The following is a 16767-nucleotide window of genomic DNA, read 5'->3' as shown; positions in this document are numbered from 1 at the left end:
AAACGTGGCTATTGTACTTTTGTCAATTCACAGTATTGGAACGTTATTTGCAGGACATCTGCCTGCCTTGCACACTCAAACTTTTTTAAACTCAGCCATTATACTAGCAAACACTCACTGTACCTAGTTGTATCCTAAACGTGGCTATTGTACTTTTGTCAATTCACAGTATTGGAACGTTATTTGCAGGACATCTGCCTGCCTTGCACACTCAAACTTTTTTAAACTCAGCCATTATACTAGCAAACACTCACTGTACCTAGTTGTATCCTAAACGTGGCTATTGTACTTTTGTCAATTCACAGTATTGGAACGTTATTTGCAGGACATCTGCCTGCACTGCACACTCAAACTTTTTTAAACTCAGCCATTATACTAGCAAACACTCACTGTACCTAGTTGTATCCTAAACGTGGCTATTGTACTTTTGTCAATTCACAGTATTGGAACGTTATTTGCAGCACGTCTGCCTGCATTGCACACTCAAACTTTTTTAAACTCAGCCATTATACTAGCAAACACTCACTGTACCTAGTTGTATCCTAAACGTGGCTATTGTACTTTTGTCAATTCACAGTATTGGAACGTTATTTGCAGCACGTCTGCCTGCATTGCACACTCAAACTTTTTTAAACTCAGCCATTATACTAGCAAACACTCACTGTACCTAGTTGTATCCTAAACGTGGCTATTGTACTTTTGTCAATTCACAGTATTGGAACGTTATTTGCAGGACGTCTGCCTGCATTGCACACTCAAACTTTTTTAAACTCAGCCATTATACTAGCAAACACTCACTGTACCTAGTTGTATCCTAAACGTGGCTATTGTACTTTTGTCAATTCACAGTATTGGAACGTTATTTGCAGCACGTCTGCCTGCATTGCACACTCAAACTTTTTTAAACTCAGCCATTATACTAGCAAACACTCACTGTACCTAGTTGTATCCTAAACGTGGCTATTGTACTTTTGTCAATTCACAGTATTGGAACGTTATTTGCAGGACGTCTGCCTGCATTGCACACTCAAACTTTTTTAAACTCAGCCATTATACTAGCAAACACTCACTGTACCTAGTTGTATCCTAAACGTGGCTATTGTACTTTTGTCAATTCACAGTATTGGAACGTTATTTGCAGGACGTCTGCCTGCCTTGCACACTCAAACTTTTTTAAACTCAGCCATTATACTAGCAAACACTCACTGTACCTAGTTGTATCCTAAACGTGGCTATTGTACTTTTGTCAATTCACAGTATTGGAACGTTATTTGCAGGACATCTGCCTGCCTTGCACACTCAAACTTTTTTAAACTCAGCCATTATACTAGCAAACACTCACTGTACCTAGTTGTATCCTAAACGTGGCTATTGTACTTTTGTCAATTCACAGTATTGGAACGTTATTTGCAGGACATCTGCCTGCATTGCACACTCAAACTTTTTTAAACTCAGCCATTATACTAGCAAACACTCACTGTACCTAGTTGTATCCTAAACGTGGCTATTGTACTTTTGTCAATTCACACTACTGCAAATCTATGTGCAGCACCTCTGCATGACAACCTCGTGCTCTGTTTTTAATAAGCTATAATGATAGCACAAAATACTGCCATTTTGTGGCATCATAGAACTGGCTGTTGTATTCCATTAGTGCCCCACTGGTGACAAGCTATTTCTAGCACCTCTACATCACACCCTCATGCACATTTTGCTACGCTAATGTTATAGCAAACTCATGGAATTCATTGCTGCATTTCATAATTCGGAGGGATAGAAAGTCAGGCTTCCTTTAGCTTTTCCTTCTGTTCATAGACAGCATCTCCAAGACAAATTTCCCCTCCACGTCTAAGTGTGGAGAGGCAGCTAGTGCGCATGCGTGTGCCGATGTACCCCAGCTGCAGCATAATTACAGTGTTTCGCCTAGTGAGTATGCTCAGCCTGACTGTGCCATTCCTGACGCTAAGTTTTCATTTCGGGATACAGCGCATGCTCCCACACTAAGTGTGAAAAGCCTCTTTGCACAGGTGCTTGCATTCCGTGCCGGGTATAAGTCCTGTTTTGGGCATAGACACCATGCTAAAGCTGATAGTCTTTTTTCAGAGACTGTATTTCATGCTACTGAGCATGCTCAGGCACTTCCTGCATCAGAGACTAGGTCCGGTAATGAACTCTTTGGCCCTGGCCCTGATGTGGGGGTCCCATATAGACCACAGGGCATCAGGTGTCCTCCCAAATGGCTTGCAGAGGCCCACACCTATGACTTGTCACCGCATTATTGATGCTCAGACGATGACTGGTGAGGTGTTTGGGTCATGGCAGCCATGAGGTCATCATTGAAGTTGCGTTTCCAAATAGGACGCTAGTTATGCCACTCATGACGTGTCACTCTACTTTTGTCTCCAGGAGGTGCATTGTGGTTCACCCTGGTTTGGGTCGGACCCAGGTTATAAAAGGGGCTGGAGCCAACAAGGAGGTGCGCAGTCTTCTATTATGCTCCGAAAGAGCACACCTCCATGTGTTGAACCCATTGCGGCTTTAGGCCAGAGGTAGGCAGGGATCGGGTGGTGGATGCAGGCCACCACCACAGTTGGTAACGCAGAACGGTTAAGACCAGCTCCTGTCCTAACAGTCCTGCTTGTGCAGCCCAGTGGCATTAACAGGCCTGCTGCTGCTGATGCGCCTGCTGTCCACAGGTGTGGCCCCTACGCACACGGTCAGCGTACTCAATGGCCCCTGTGTTGTTAACAGGGAGTTCCTGGGCTGGGTGGGCATGTGGACCCTGTGACGCTAACAGGGCTCACAGTCTCCAGATCCGAATGGCGTCTAACTCGGTTCAGGCTACTATTAGTTTCATAGCCACACAGCTCTGTATCCTCCACCAAACCTTCAAGTTGCCAACCTCTCCTTTTCCAACTGGGAGCACGGTGGACACTGACTGCTGATGGGGATATATACCTTTCTCTTTCTTTTCTTATTAATTTTCGTTATATAGCGGTCACAGATTATATACCACTTTATCCAAATCTGCCAGTCCCACTGTAACAGATGTTGTTTCTTCAGCAAATGTTACAGTTGCTTAACCACCAAATCCACGGACCAAAACTTTTTTCCCCTTTCCAACACACCTGTTCCCCTTTCCAACAGCATCTGTCCTTTTTCAACTCATTTTGGGATATGACCAAAAGTGCAACTGTGCAGGGACACCGTACTCAACGCCATCTCAGCACAGCAGCCATCCCTCGGTCCCTCCGATGTGGACAAGTAAAAGACCATTTCCTCCTATCCATGACAAAGCATTGAGATTCACTCTGTGCAGCACTGGTGTTTAGTGGACAAGTAGATCTAAGATTGCGTACCACATTCTGCAGATACTCCTGTATACGTGCGTCTATTTCTATGGCAGGAATTAGTTCGCCAAATTTTGTCTTGTACCGGGGATCTAACAGTGTGGCAACCCAGTATTCAGGATTAGTTCAAATTCATACAATCCGAGGGTCATGTAGGTAGTGCAGCAAGAAGGCGCTCATGTGTCTTGTGCATCCAGGAGGACCAAGTCCTTGGTGTGTTGGTGGCAGAGAGGTGAGAATCGTGCATCCTTCCTCTGCCCTCTCCCCCCAACCTCGCACAACCGAAATGTGAGCAAGCTCTCACTCATCTGCTGAGTCTTCCATGCCCATCGCCAGTTCGTCCTCCATTTCTTCATGGGCTCCTGCACTTTCATCAACACTTTTTGCTGATACTATGCGCCCTTGTTAATCCCTCCCCCTCACCATGACTGCCGCATAGGTGCCGCTGACCATCTGGACCTCGTAGATCTTGTTATCCCTTCCGCATATGACTCCTCCTGTACTTCCTCCCCTTCCTCTTGTCCCAACACCTGACTCCGAATAATAATTACAGTGTGCTCCATCATGTAGATGACCAGAATTGTCACGCTGAGAATGACATTGCCAGTGCTAAACATCTTTGTCGACATTTCAAAACTGTGTAGCAGGGTGCATAGGTCCTTGATCTGACACCACTCCAGCAGCGTGATCTGCACCACCTCTGGATCAAGTTATCCCAGGCTATATGTCTTACCGTATTTCAGCAGGGCTCTGCGGTGCTGCCACACACGCTGCAACATGTGCAGATTCCAATTCCTGCGTGTCGAAACATCGCATTTACGGCGTTTAACTGCCAGACCCTAAGACTTCCGGAGTGATGAAAGTTGTTGAGCTGCTGTGTGCGCACGATGGAAGTGAGCACATAGCGAGCGTGCCCACTGCACAAGGCCATGTAGGCCGTGATGGTGTTTTAAAAATTGCTGGCGAATTCGGTTCAACACGTGAGCCCTAAAAGGCACGTGTGTCACATTGCCCTGAGGATGGCCCGCAGCCAGGTTTGCATCATTGCCGCACACGGCTGTTAAGTCACCAACGGAGTCCGCTCCGTCAATTTGTACTCCGGTCGCCAGGTGACAACGTGTTCCTTTCATGAATAGTGCTGATGATGGGAGAGTAGTCGATGCCAGCGGCGCAGGTGGACGCAGGTTATGCTCACCCACTGGGCTGCATTACCTTGACAGATGCAGAATCTCTGGCTGAATGTAGCTGGTGGGTATCTCACAGATGAAATACCATCATTCAGCTACAACCAATGGGAAGACACCACACCCTTTTTTATGCCCATCCTGTCTGCAGACCACTGCCAGACATAGCTATGAACCTCTGGTTAATTTTACCCCCAGTTCAGTTTTATGATTTTGTGTGCTTGTTACCTGACTACTTTTCCTGCTTGCTGTTTATGTACCTTGTTGGCTGATACGCATTTCACCTCTGCTTGTTTTCTGATTCTTTCCTGGCCGTCCCATTCTGTTCCTGTTCCTCAATTAATGTTTTGACCCTGCCTGACTACTATTCTCTGTAATAGCGGTGTGACTCACATTTCCCATACATTTCAAAGTAAAACTTTGACCGCCTGATGGCATTGAGCTCTGCTGCCAGCATAGTAAGGAGGTGTGTGGTAGTCCTTGTGCGCAGTTGCAAGGAAGGGTGGCCTGACCACACAGGGTTTGCGCCAAGGTAGAGGACCCACACGAGGTTGAAGAGGCAGAAGCAGTGTATTAACTTCTACATACAGAACAAGGATTGAAACAACTCGTGGGGACGGCAAGACTTGTACAGCAGACCCTTCTCCATCTCTCACCATAGTTTGCCAGTGCCCAGTCAGTGACATGTAATGACCCTGTCTATGCTTACTGGTCCAAGTATCTGTGTTGAAATGCACCCTGTCGCACACAGATTTTCTCAAGGAAGTGGTGATGTTGTGTGCGACATGCTGGTGTAGCGCGGGCATGCTTTTCTTGGAGAAGCAGTGGTGATTGGGCATCTGGTACTGGGGCACAGCGACAGACATAAGGTCTGTAAAATCCTGTGTGTCCACTACGCGTAAAGGCAGCATTTCGGTAGCCAACAGCTTACAGAGGGATAGAGTCAACCACTTAGCTTTCTCATGGGTCGCAGTAAGTGGCCTTTTATTTGACCACATCTGAGGGACAGAGATCTGGCTGCTGTCTGTAGACGGTGTTGAGTAGGGTGTCCCTGGAAAAATGCAGGTTTGTGAGAAAAGTGCAGGCGGAGACATGATGTTGCCTTCATCTTGCCTTCAGATCTGTTCATCTTGTATCATTTTTAAAAAACACAGCAAGCAAGGGTTACTCCAAGCGGAGTCTACCTTTTTTCCCCAAATTGGGCACACAGACACCCCATCAGTGGCAGGACTTGTGCCCTAGTTGCAAACAGGATGTTTTGATTTGCATCAAGCACATTCCAAATCCACAAGCATTTACTCTCCCCAGGATGACACAGGGGTAGTAAATTCCTTCTGGATCCATGACTTGTTCATTTTGATGAACGTCAGTCTGTCCACATTGTCACTGGACAGACGCGTGCGCTTATCTGTCAGCACACACCCAGCAGCACTGAAGACACGTTCAGAGACAACGCTGGCAGCTGGACACGACAAAATCTTCAAGGCGTAACTGGAGAGCTCTTGACATTTTTCTAGATTTGAAGCACAAAAGGAGCAAGGCTCCATTTGCAAAGTCATTGCATCGATGTTCATTTGGAGATACTCCTGTATCATCCTCTCCATCCGTTGACTATGTGACACACTTGATGTCTCTGGTGGCCTTGCAAAGGAGGGTCTAAAAAAATTATGAAAAGATTCCATAAAATTGCTGTTACCAGCACCAGATACGGTCCTACTGGTACGGGTAGACTGTTGAAGATGACGAGGCCGTCCCATGTTTGTCAAGTTACAACTGGGAGAATCACTCCCTTCACCTGCACGGTTGTTTGGTGGAAAAGCCGAGCTAAGATCGAGTAACAGCTTCTGCTGATACTCCTGCATACGTGCGTCCCTTTCTATGGGTGGAATTATGTCACAAAATTTGGACTTGTCCCGGGGATCTAATAGTGTGGCAAGCCAGTAGTCATCATCACTTCTAATTTTGACAATACGAGGGTCATGTTGGAGGTAGTGCAACAAGAAGGCACTCATGTGTCTTGCGCAGCCATGCGGACCAAGTCCACGCTGTGTTTGTGGCATAGAGGTGCTAACCGTTCTTTCTTCCTCTGTCATCTCCCCCCAACCTCTTTCAACTTAAATTTGACCAAGGTCCCCCTCATCAGCTGAGTCTTCCATGTCCATGGACAGTTCGTCCTCCATATCTTCATGTCCTCCTGCACCTTCCTCAACATCTCGCCTGCTACCATGCGCCCTTGTTGATCCCTGTCCCCCATGGTCCCATGCCTGCCGCGTTGGTGATGATGAACGTCTGGACATTGGTGATGTTGTTGTGTCTTGCGCATATGAATCCTCCTGTAGTTCCTCCCCTTCCTGTTGTCCCACCCCCTGACTCCGAATAGTGTTTAGCGTGTGCTCCAGCATGTAAATGACTGTAATCGTCATGCTGATAATGGCATTGTCAGCGCTAAACATATTCGTCGCCATGTCGAAACTGTGCAGAAGGGTGCATAGGTCCGTGATCTGAGATCACTCCATCAGGGTGATCTGCCCCACCTCTGCATCTCGTTGGCCCAGGCTATACGTCATGACGTATCGCACCAGGGCTCTGCGGTGCTGCCACAGTCGCTGTAACATGTGGAGAGTTGAATTCCAGCGTGTCGCCACATCGCATTTCAGGCGATGAACCGGCAGGCCGAAAGACTTCTGGAGCGATGCAAGTCGCTCAGCTGCGGCGCTTGCACGGCGGAAGTGAGCACTGCAGACAGTTTCCGTGCCCTGGTCAGAAGGCCATCTAGGCCGGGATAGTGTGTTAAAAATTGCTGGACAACAAGGTTCAACACGTGAGCCATACAAGGCACGTGTGTCACCTTGCCCAGGCGAAGGGCCGCACCCAGGTTTGCAGCATTGTCGCACACGGCCTTACCAGGCTGCAGGTTGAGTGGAGACAACCATTTATTAAACTCGGACCGCAGAGCTGACCACAACTCCTCAGCTGTGTGACTCTTATTCCCAAGACATGTCAAGCTAAAGACCGCCTGATGCCGTTGCGCTCTGCTGCCAGCATAGTAATGAGGGGTGCGTGATTCCTTCTGCGCAGTGAGAATGCTGGTGGCCTGACCAGGCAGGCTTGGGGCGGAGGTGGAGGACCCAGATGAGGTGGAGGATGCAGAAGCAGTGGCGGAAGTTGGACAGACAGAGGATTGACACACAAGTCGTGGGGACGGCAAGACTTGTGCAGCAGACCCTTCACCATCTATCACCATAGTTACCCAGTGCCCAGTCAGCGACATGTAACGTCCCTGTCCATGCTTACTGGTCCAAGTATCGGTGCTGAAATTCACCCGTTCACACACAGAGGTTCTCAAGGAAGCGGTGATATTGTGTGCGACATGCTGGTGTAGCGCGGGCACACCTTTCTTAGAGAAGTAGTGGCGACTAGGCATCTGGTACTGGGGCACAGCGACAGATATAAGGTCTCTAAAATCCTGTGTGTCCACTAGGCGGAAAGGCAGCATTTCTGTAGCCAACAGCTTACAGAGGGATAGAGTCAACCTCTTCGCTTTGTCATGGGTCGAAGGAAGTGGCCTTTTATTTGACCACATCTGAGGGACAGAGATCTGGCTGCTGTGTGTAGACGGTGTTGAGTAGGGTGTCCCTGGAAAAATGCAGCTTTGGGAGGAAAGTGCAGGCGGAGACATGATGTTGCCTTCATCCAAAGTTGGTGCTATCGATGTCTGAGAGAGCTGTACACACTCACTTGTTTCCCCTTCCAAACCAACTGACGACCTACCAAGCAAACTGCCTGTTGCGGTTACAGTGGTGGAAGTTGTGGGTGGAAAAACAGGTGTGACAGCTGTCCCCACAGTCCTAGAAGATGACGAGCGCGCGGATGCCCTGGAAGGGGCAGGCGGTGGATGGTTGGCTCCACTAGGCCGCATTGCAGCACGGTGAGCTTCCCACCAGGCCATATGATATTTATTCATGTGACGATTCATGGAAGAAGTTGTCAAACTGCTGAGGTTTTGACCTCTACTAAGATAACCATGGCAAATGTTACAGATCACATAATTTGGCCGATCTTTTTTTATGTCAAAAAAGGACCAGGCTAGGCAAGGCTTAGAGGCCATGCGACCTGTTGATCCACCCCGAATAATGCTCAGAGGCAGAGTGGTGGCTGAGGATGCAGTTGTAGACGTGCTACCAGTGCTACGACTGTGTCCAGGAAGGCGCCAGGTTACTTCGACGTCGGTTGCATCCTCCTCCACCGCCTCTATTGACCTCCTCGAGTGTCTGACTGTGGGTTGACAGTAGGTGGGATCTAGAACTTCATCATCAATTGTTGTGTTTGCACTCCCCTCCCCCTCAGACCGAGTTTCTTCTTGCCCTGACCGAATATTTAAGTTGTCATCCCAATCGGGTATCTGCGTCTCATCTTCATCAGTATGTTCCTCATTGCCTATAACCACAGTTGTTGGAAAGGCAGCATTTTGGTAGCCAACAGTTTGCATTTTATGAAAGTCAACCTCCAAGCCATGTCATGCCCTTCTAAAAGCATGTATAACACAGCGAGGGGACTCCAACCACAGTCTCCCTCGTTGCCACTCACTGGGCCACACACACCCCACTTGACTGGCATCGGTTGAGCCCCCTTTTGAAAAAGAAAAAGATGCTTTGCATGAAGCACTCTCAAAAATACGCGTGCCTTTCCCGTCCCCTGGCTGACCCCGGGGAAGAAAAGTCCTCTGAGAGCCATGACTTGTTCATCTTGGTTCTTTTAGAAACACAGCGAGGGGACTCCAACCACAGTCTCCCTCGTTGCCACTCACTGGGCCACACACACCCCACTTGACTGGCATCGGTTGAGCCCCCTTTTGAAAAAGAAAAAGATGCTTTGCATGAAGCACTCTCAAAAATACGCGTGCCTTTCCCGTCCCCTGGCTGACCCCGGGGAAGAAAAGTCCTCTGAGAGCCATGACTTGTTCATCTTGGTTCTTTTAGAAACACAGCGAGGGGACTCCAACCACAGTCTCCCTCGTTGCCACTCACTGGGCCACACACACCCCACTTGACTGGCATCGGTTGAGCCCCCTTTTGAAAAAGAAAAAGATGCTTTGCATGAAGCACTCTCAAAAATACGCGTGCCTTTCCCGTCCCCTGGCTGACCCCGGGGAAGAAAAGTCCTCTGAGAGCCATGACTTGTTCATCTTGGTTCTTTTAGAAACACAGCGAGGGGACTCCAACCACAGTCTCCCTCGTTGCCACTCACTGGGCCACACACACCCCACTTGACTGGCATCGGTTGAGCCCCCTTTTGAAAAAGAAAAAGATGCTTTGCATGAAGCACTCTCAAAAATACGCGTGCCTTTCCCGTCCCCTGGCTGACCCCGGGGAAGAAAAGTCCTCTGAGAGCCATGACTTGTTCATCTTGGTTCTTTTAGAAACACAGCGAGGGGACTCCAACCACAGTCTCCCTCGTTGCCACTCACTGGGCCACACACACCCCACTTGACTGGCATCGGTTGAGCCCCCTTTTGAAAAAGAAAAAGATGCTTTGCATGAAGCACTCTCAAAAATACGCGTGCCTTTCCCGTCCCCTGGCTGACCCCGGGGAAGAAAAGTCCTCTGAGAGCCATGACTTGTTCATCTTGGTTCTTTTAGAAACACAGCGAGGGGACTCCAACCACAGTCTCCCTCGTTGCCACTCACTGGGCCACACACACCCCACTTGACTGGCATCGGTTGAGCCCCCTTTTGAAAAAGAAAAAGATGCTTTGCATGAAGCACTCTCAAAAATACGCGTGCCTTTCCCGTCCCCTGGCTGACCCCGGGGAAGAAAAGTCCTCTGAGAGCCATGACTTGTTCATCTTGGTTCTTTTAGAAACACAGCGAGGGGACTCCAACCACAGTCTCCCTCGTTGCCACTCACTGGGCCACACACACCCCACTTGACTGGCATCGGTTGAGCCCCCTTTTGAAAAAGAAAAAGATGCTTTGCATGAAGCACTCTCAAAAATACGCGTGCCTTTCCCGTCCCCTGGCTGACCCCGGGGAAGAAAAGTCCTCTGAGAGCCATGTCCACATTGTCAGTGGACAGACACGTGTGCTTATCTGCCAGCAGACCCACAGCAGCACTGAAGACAGGTTCAGAGAGAACGCTGGCTGCAGGACACGACAAGATCCCCAAGACGTACGTGGCGAGCTCAGGCAATTTATCAAGATTGGAAGCCAAGAATGAGCAGGGCTCAAGTTGCACAATAATGGCATGTTTCCTTGCATATACTCATATATCTGTGTGTCCTCCTCTTTTTCCTTGTCCAGCTCTTTTGTTTTCGCATGAGTATATGTCCTTGTCACTTTCCCATGTGTTGTGAGTTGTTTGTGACCTTTTGGACACCTTTGAGGGTGTTTTCTAGGTGTTTTTCTGTGTTTGTGATTGCCTGCCATTGTTTCCTATGCAGTTTGAGTTCGGTTCGTCGAACGTTCGACGAACCGAACTCGAACGGGAGGTCCGTTCGGCGAACCAACCTCGAGCCGAACCGCGACCGGTTCGCTCATCTCTACTCATTAGTGTTACACGATGCGATGTCGCTACCGGCGCCGGATGTGTGTCACTAACAACGTGACCCCCGACTATATATCGGTAGCGATGTCACAGTGTGTAAAGCACCCTTTAGTGCTTAGAGTAGAGAGCAGGATAAATGTAAACTAAAGGGGGCTTTACACGCTGCGACATCACTAATGCGGAGTCGTTGGGGTCACGGAATTTGTGACGCACATCCGGCCGCATTAGCGATGCCGTTGCGTGTGACACCGATAAGCGATTTTGCATCGTTGCAAAAACGTGCAAAATCGCTAATCGGCGACATGGGGGTCCATTCTTAAAAATCATTACTGCAGCAGTAACGAAGTTGTTCCTCGTTCCTGCGGCAGCACACATCGCTCCGTGTGACGCCGCAGGAACGAGGAAGCTCCCCTTACCTGCCTCCCGGCTGCTATGCAGAAGGAAGGAGGTGGGCGGGATGTTACGTCCCGCTCATCTCCGCTCCTCCACTGCTATTGGGCGGCGGTTCAGTGACGCTTCAGTGACGTCGCTGTGACGCCGCACGGACCGCCCCCTTAGAAAGGAGGTGGTTCACCGGTCCCAGCAATGTCGCCAGGCAGGTAAGTATGTGTGACGGGTCTGGGCGATGTTGTGCGGCACGGGCAGCGATTTGCCCGTGTCGCGCAACAGATGGGGGCGGGTACCCACACTAGCGATATCGGGACCGATATCGCAGTGTGTAAAGTAGCCTTAAGTCTTACCGTGCTCTTTTTGGAGAAAGAATGAACTAATTTCAGTGTTTTAATAATTGCTTTAATTTATTTCATTTTTACAATTGTTCACTGTGCAGTATAAATTATGTCAACTGTATTCTTGTCACTATGATTGCAGTGATACCAGATTTATATATTTTTTTTAAGTTTTGCCATTTTTGCAGTAAAGAAAAAATTATTTAATTTTTTTTGTTTGTTTTTGTATCATTTCATGTGATCTTTTTTATTTGTGGTGAAAATTGTACTTTATACTGGTAGTATCTACATTTCTTGATCATTTTCTATTCCAACTTTTGAGAGACAGAATGAAAAAACAGCAATTCACAAATTGCTTTTTTTGTTATTCTGATTCTTTGAGTCACTGATACCAATTTAGTATCATTTTATGTTTTGCTAGTTTTGCGTAATAAAAACTATTTTGTAAAAAAATGTGCTTACATTGCCATATTCTGAAATCTAAAGCTTTTATTATTATTATTATTATTATTATTATTATTATTATTATTATTATTATGTTGATGCAGCTTAGTGGAGGTTTTTTGTTTGTTTTTTTGCCACATTTTATTTACATATGACTTAGTGTTGTTTGATCAATAAGTCTATTTGTTGGCATAATATTTTTATATATTTTTTAATTTATTTTTTTAACAGAGAGAGATTGTGGAACGGGGCTTTGTAAACTGCGCCAAAGATCACTGATGAAAACTTGGATTAATGTAAACTTTTTATTCTTGCACAGGTCTACGCGTTTCAGGAGGCTCTGCTCCCTTCCTCAGGACCAACAGGCATAAGCTACATCAAATCATCAAAGAGATTTGATGTAGCTTATGCCTGTTGGTCCTGAGGAAGGGAGCAGAGCCTCCTGAAACGCGTAGACCTGTGCAAGAATAAAAAGTTTACATTAATCCAAGTTTTCATCAGTGATCTTTGGCGCGGTTTACAAAGCCCCGTTCCACAATCTCTCTCTGTTATCAGCCACTTGGGGTACTGCTGTCGTTGATCTGGATTTATGCTGTTACAGGAGTTGTGCCTTTCACAACCCTCCTTGATGAGTAGGATTATCCTTTCTGTCATCCCCTGTTTGTCAGGGTAAGACCCTATTGCGCTTCTTTTTCAACAGGTTTTTTTCTTAATTTATTTTTTTAACATTTTTGCAATTTGACATTTTTACTTAGTCTTTCTATGATAATTTAATATGTATTTCTATGATCTCTGTAGAAATATTAAACCTGTCATCTTGCACTACTACTAGGAGTGTTTAAGATGCCTTGGTTGACCAGTATATCACTATTTGATATCATGCTTCTATAATATCCATTGACTTTTGGCAAATGCAGAGGTGCTAATGAGGCAAGCGAGTGATCTAAAACAATTAATCTTGTTATAGAGGGTTAAAGAGGCAGTGACTCTAAGAATAAGAGCTTGGCTATTACTTGAGGTTCATTTAGATACGTTTTTTGATGTACCATAAAAATGTGCCGAGTTTCATCTCTGATTTTCATCAAAGAGTCACAAGACTTTTATCAGAGTTTGGTCCAAGTTTCATCATTTTAAAGATGTGCAAATGTAAATATATAGATATAAATGCAGATAAATAGATGGATAGATAGATTGTAAAGCTATTAACCACATAACGAATTAACTGAAAAAAACAATATTAGGTCCCCTTAACGTTTTATAACCAGCAAAATTAAAGCAACAGCTGTGAGTTGATATTATCAGGATGGAAAGGTCTATGGTTATTTGTCCATTCCTGGCCTAAAAATACCAGGCTGCAGACACCGCATAAGTAGTGTGCATCATGAGATACTCCAAAATCTGGCACTTTGCCTCAGCTCTTCCCACTGCCCTGGTGTGGTTGCAATAGGGGCTATGGTTTTTGGTTGAAAGCTCTATAGTGTCAAAAAATAATGCTGAAATCTAGGCCTGGTGTTAGTAACAGACAGGTGACTATCAGACATCCTCATTACTTACCAAGTAATAAAAGAGACACACACAAAAATATCTTTTATTAAAATACACACTCCCAAATATTTCCTTCATTTCGTATGGCCACAAATAGAAGCATGAAAATAAAATCCAAACAGAAATAAAAAATTGTACTTACCCTCATTTATCACTTTATTAAAATATTAAAAAATTTCCCATGCAGATCCGACATAGTCCAGCAATTCCTACTAACAAAGTCTATGGAACATCCTTCTGACAGTCCAGTGGATTTGCCAACAGGCACTACAGGGTAACACTGTGCTGCATGAGTCTTGGCATCTCTGAATCACAATGACATCAATAACGTTGCAAATTTTCAGATGTTGTGGGTAAGACTGCGCTGTTCATGACTCAACAACTCTGAAGAGTGGTGATGTTACTGATGTCACCTCTCTTCAGAGGCACCGTGTCTTGTTCAGTGAAGCATGACCCAGTAGTGCCTGTTAGCAAAGCCTATGGAGTGTCAGGACGATGTCCCATAGACTTAGTTGGGTGGAATCACTGGATTACGTTGGACCTGTGTGGAATTTTTTTTACATTTCTGTAATAAAGTGGAGAATGAGAGAAAGTGTCTTGTCTTATTTTTCTATGTTTGTGGCTTTTTCAGTTCATGGGCTACAATGTATTTGGTGGATTATGGTGGATCCCCTGGACTATGACGGACCTGCGAGGATTTATTTTTGTAATAAACTAGGGAACAAGGGAATGCTTTGGCAAGTATTTATTTTAAGGATGGAATCACACTAGCGTATAGCATCCGATACAAGAGTATCGGATGCAATATGTTAATGATCTTCGGCTTCTGCTCTGCTGCGAGTGTGAGACAAGTGTCATGTAACTGTGATCGGATCTTGGGATCAGATCCCAGCTGTGGATAGAGAAAGAGAGAGTAATATCTCCATCTCCTCCATTGTCAGCCTGTGTCATTCAAGGGCAGTCCGATGTTTCACTCACACCCATAGACTTGTATGGGTGCAAGTGATGAGAGACTCACAGGCAATGCCAGCATGCTGCAATTTTTTTCTTAGTTCAATTAGGGCTGAGGACTTGCAGAACTTGCAGATCTAAGCTGCAGCATTGTCTTAAATAAAGCCGAATGCAATGCGAGATTTTATCACTTTGTATTCGTGTGAGTCATACGCAAGTGTGACTCTACTCTAAGGGGCAATTTGCACACTGCGACATCGCAAGTGCGATGTCGGTGGGGTCAAATTGAAAATGACGCACTTCCGGCATCGCATGCGACATCGCAGTGTGTAAAGGCTGGATTATACGATTAACGAGCGCAAAAGCGTCGTAATCGTATCATCGGTGCAGCGTCGGCGTAATCCATGATTACGCTGACGCGACGGTCCGATGTTGTTCCTCGCTCCTGCGGCAGCACACATTGCTGTGTGTGAAGTCGCAGGACCAAGGAACGTCTCCTACCGGCCTCACTGCGGCTTCCGTAGGATATGCGGAAGGAAGGAGGTGGGCGGGATGTTTACATCCTGCTCATCTCCGCCCCTCCGCTCTGATTGGCCACCTGCCGTGTGACGTCGCAGTGACGCCGCACGACCCGCTCCCTTAACAAGGAGGCGGGTCGCCGGCCACAGGGACGTCGCACGGCAGGTGAGTGTGTGTGTGAAGCTGGCGTAGTGATAACTTTCGCTACGCCAACTATCACCACATATCGCTGCTGCGACGGGGGCGGGCACTATCGCACTCGGCATCGCAGCATCGGCCTGCAATGTCGCAGTGTGCAAAGTGCCCCTAAGGCTATGTGCGCACGTTGCGTTTTTTTCTGCGGAAACGCTGCATTTTGAACTGCAGCGTTTTCAGTAGAGTTGAGCGCGGTTCGCGGTTCGAGGTTCTCCAGTTCGCGGCTCGAGTGATTTTGGGAGCTGTTCTAGATCGAACTAGAACTCGAGCTTTTTTGCTAAAGCTCGATAGTTCTAGATACGTTCAAGAACGGTTCTAGCAGAAAAAAACCAGCTAATTCCTAGCTGGCTTTCCGCTGTAGTAGTGTAAGTCACTCTGTGACTCACACTATTATGACATTTCAGTGTATAGTGTGCGGGAACAGCGCATTCAGATCACTGCTGTATGTATAATGGCGATCACCATTTTTTTTTTTTTTTCCTTGTCTTCCTTCCCTAAGCGCGCGCGTGTAGTCTCACAAGTGCAAAGATATTTGCAGCACCTCTGCCTGCATTGCACACTCAAACTCATTGTTACTAAGCCATTATACTAGCAAACACTGAGTGAACTAAGTGGCATCCTAAACGTGGCTGTTGAGCTTCTGTATCGTCCCACAAGTGCAAAGATATTTGCAGCACCTCTGCCTGCATTGCACACTCAAACTCATTGTTACTAAGCCATTATACTAGCAAACACTGAGTGAACTTAGTGGCATCCTAAACGTGGCTGTTGGACTTCTGTATCGTCCCACAAGTGCAAAGATATTTGCAGCACCTCTGCCTGCATTGCACACTCAAACTCATTGTTACTAAGCCATTATACTAGCAAACACTGAGTGAACTTAGTGGCATCCTAAACGTAGCTGTTGGACTTCTGTATCGTCCCACAAGTGCAAAGATATTTGCAGCACCTCTGCCTGCATTGCACACTCAAACTCATTGTTACTAAGCCATTATACTAGCAAACACTGAGTGAACTTAGTGGCATCCTAAACGTGGCTGTTGGACTTCTGTATCGTCCCACAAGTGCAAAGATATTTGCAGCACCTCTGCCTGCATTGCACACTCAAACTCATTGTTACTAAGCCATTATACTAGCAAACACTGAGTGAACTTAGTGGCATCCTAAACGTGGCTGTTGGACTTCTGTATCGTCCCACAAGTGCAAAGATATTTGCAGCACCTCTGCCTGCATTGCACACTCAAACTCATTGTTACTAAGCCATTATATTGTCAAACACTGAGTGAACTTAGTGGCATCCTAAACGTG

At 46.6% G+C, this 16767-nt stretch overlaps 1 protein-coding gene across 3 annotated transcripts in view; it reads left to right on the top strand.

Moving 5' to 3' along the window:
• Positions 1-16767, top strand: part of SGCZ (sarcoglycan zeta) — a 1566603-nt gene that overhangs the window by 845975 nt on the left and 703861 nt on the right. The window lies entirely within an intron of this gene.

Source organism: Anomaloglossus baeobatrachus, chromosome 1 (genome assembly GCF_048569485.1).
Source record: "Anomaloglossus baeobatrachus isolate aAnoBae1 chromosome 1, aAnoBae1.hap1, whole genome shotgun sequence".
Lineage (NCBI taxonomy): Eukaryota > Metazoa > Chordata > Amphibia > Anura > Aromobatidae > Anomaloglossus > Anomaloglossus baeobatrachus.
This window is presented reverse-complemented; position numbering and strand designations above follow the sequence as displayed.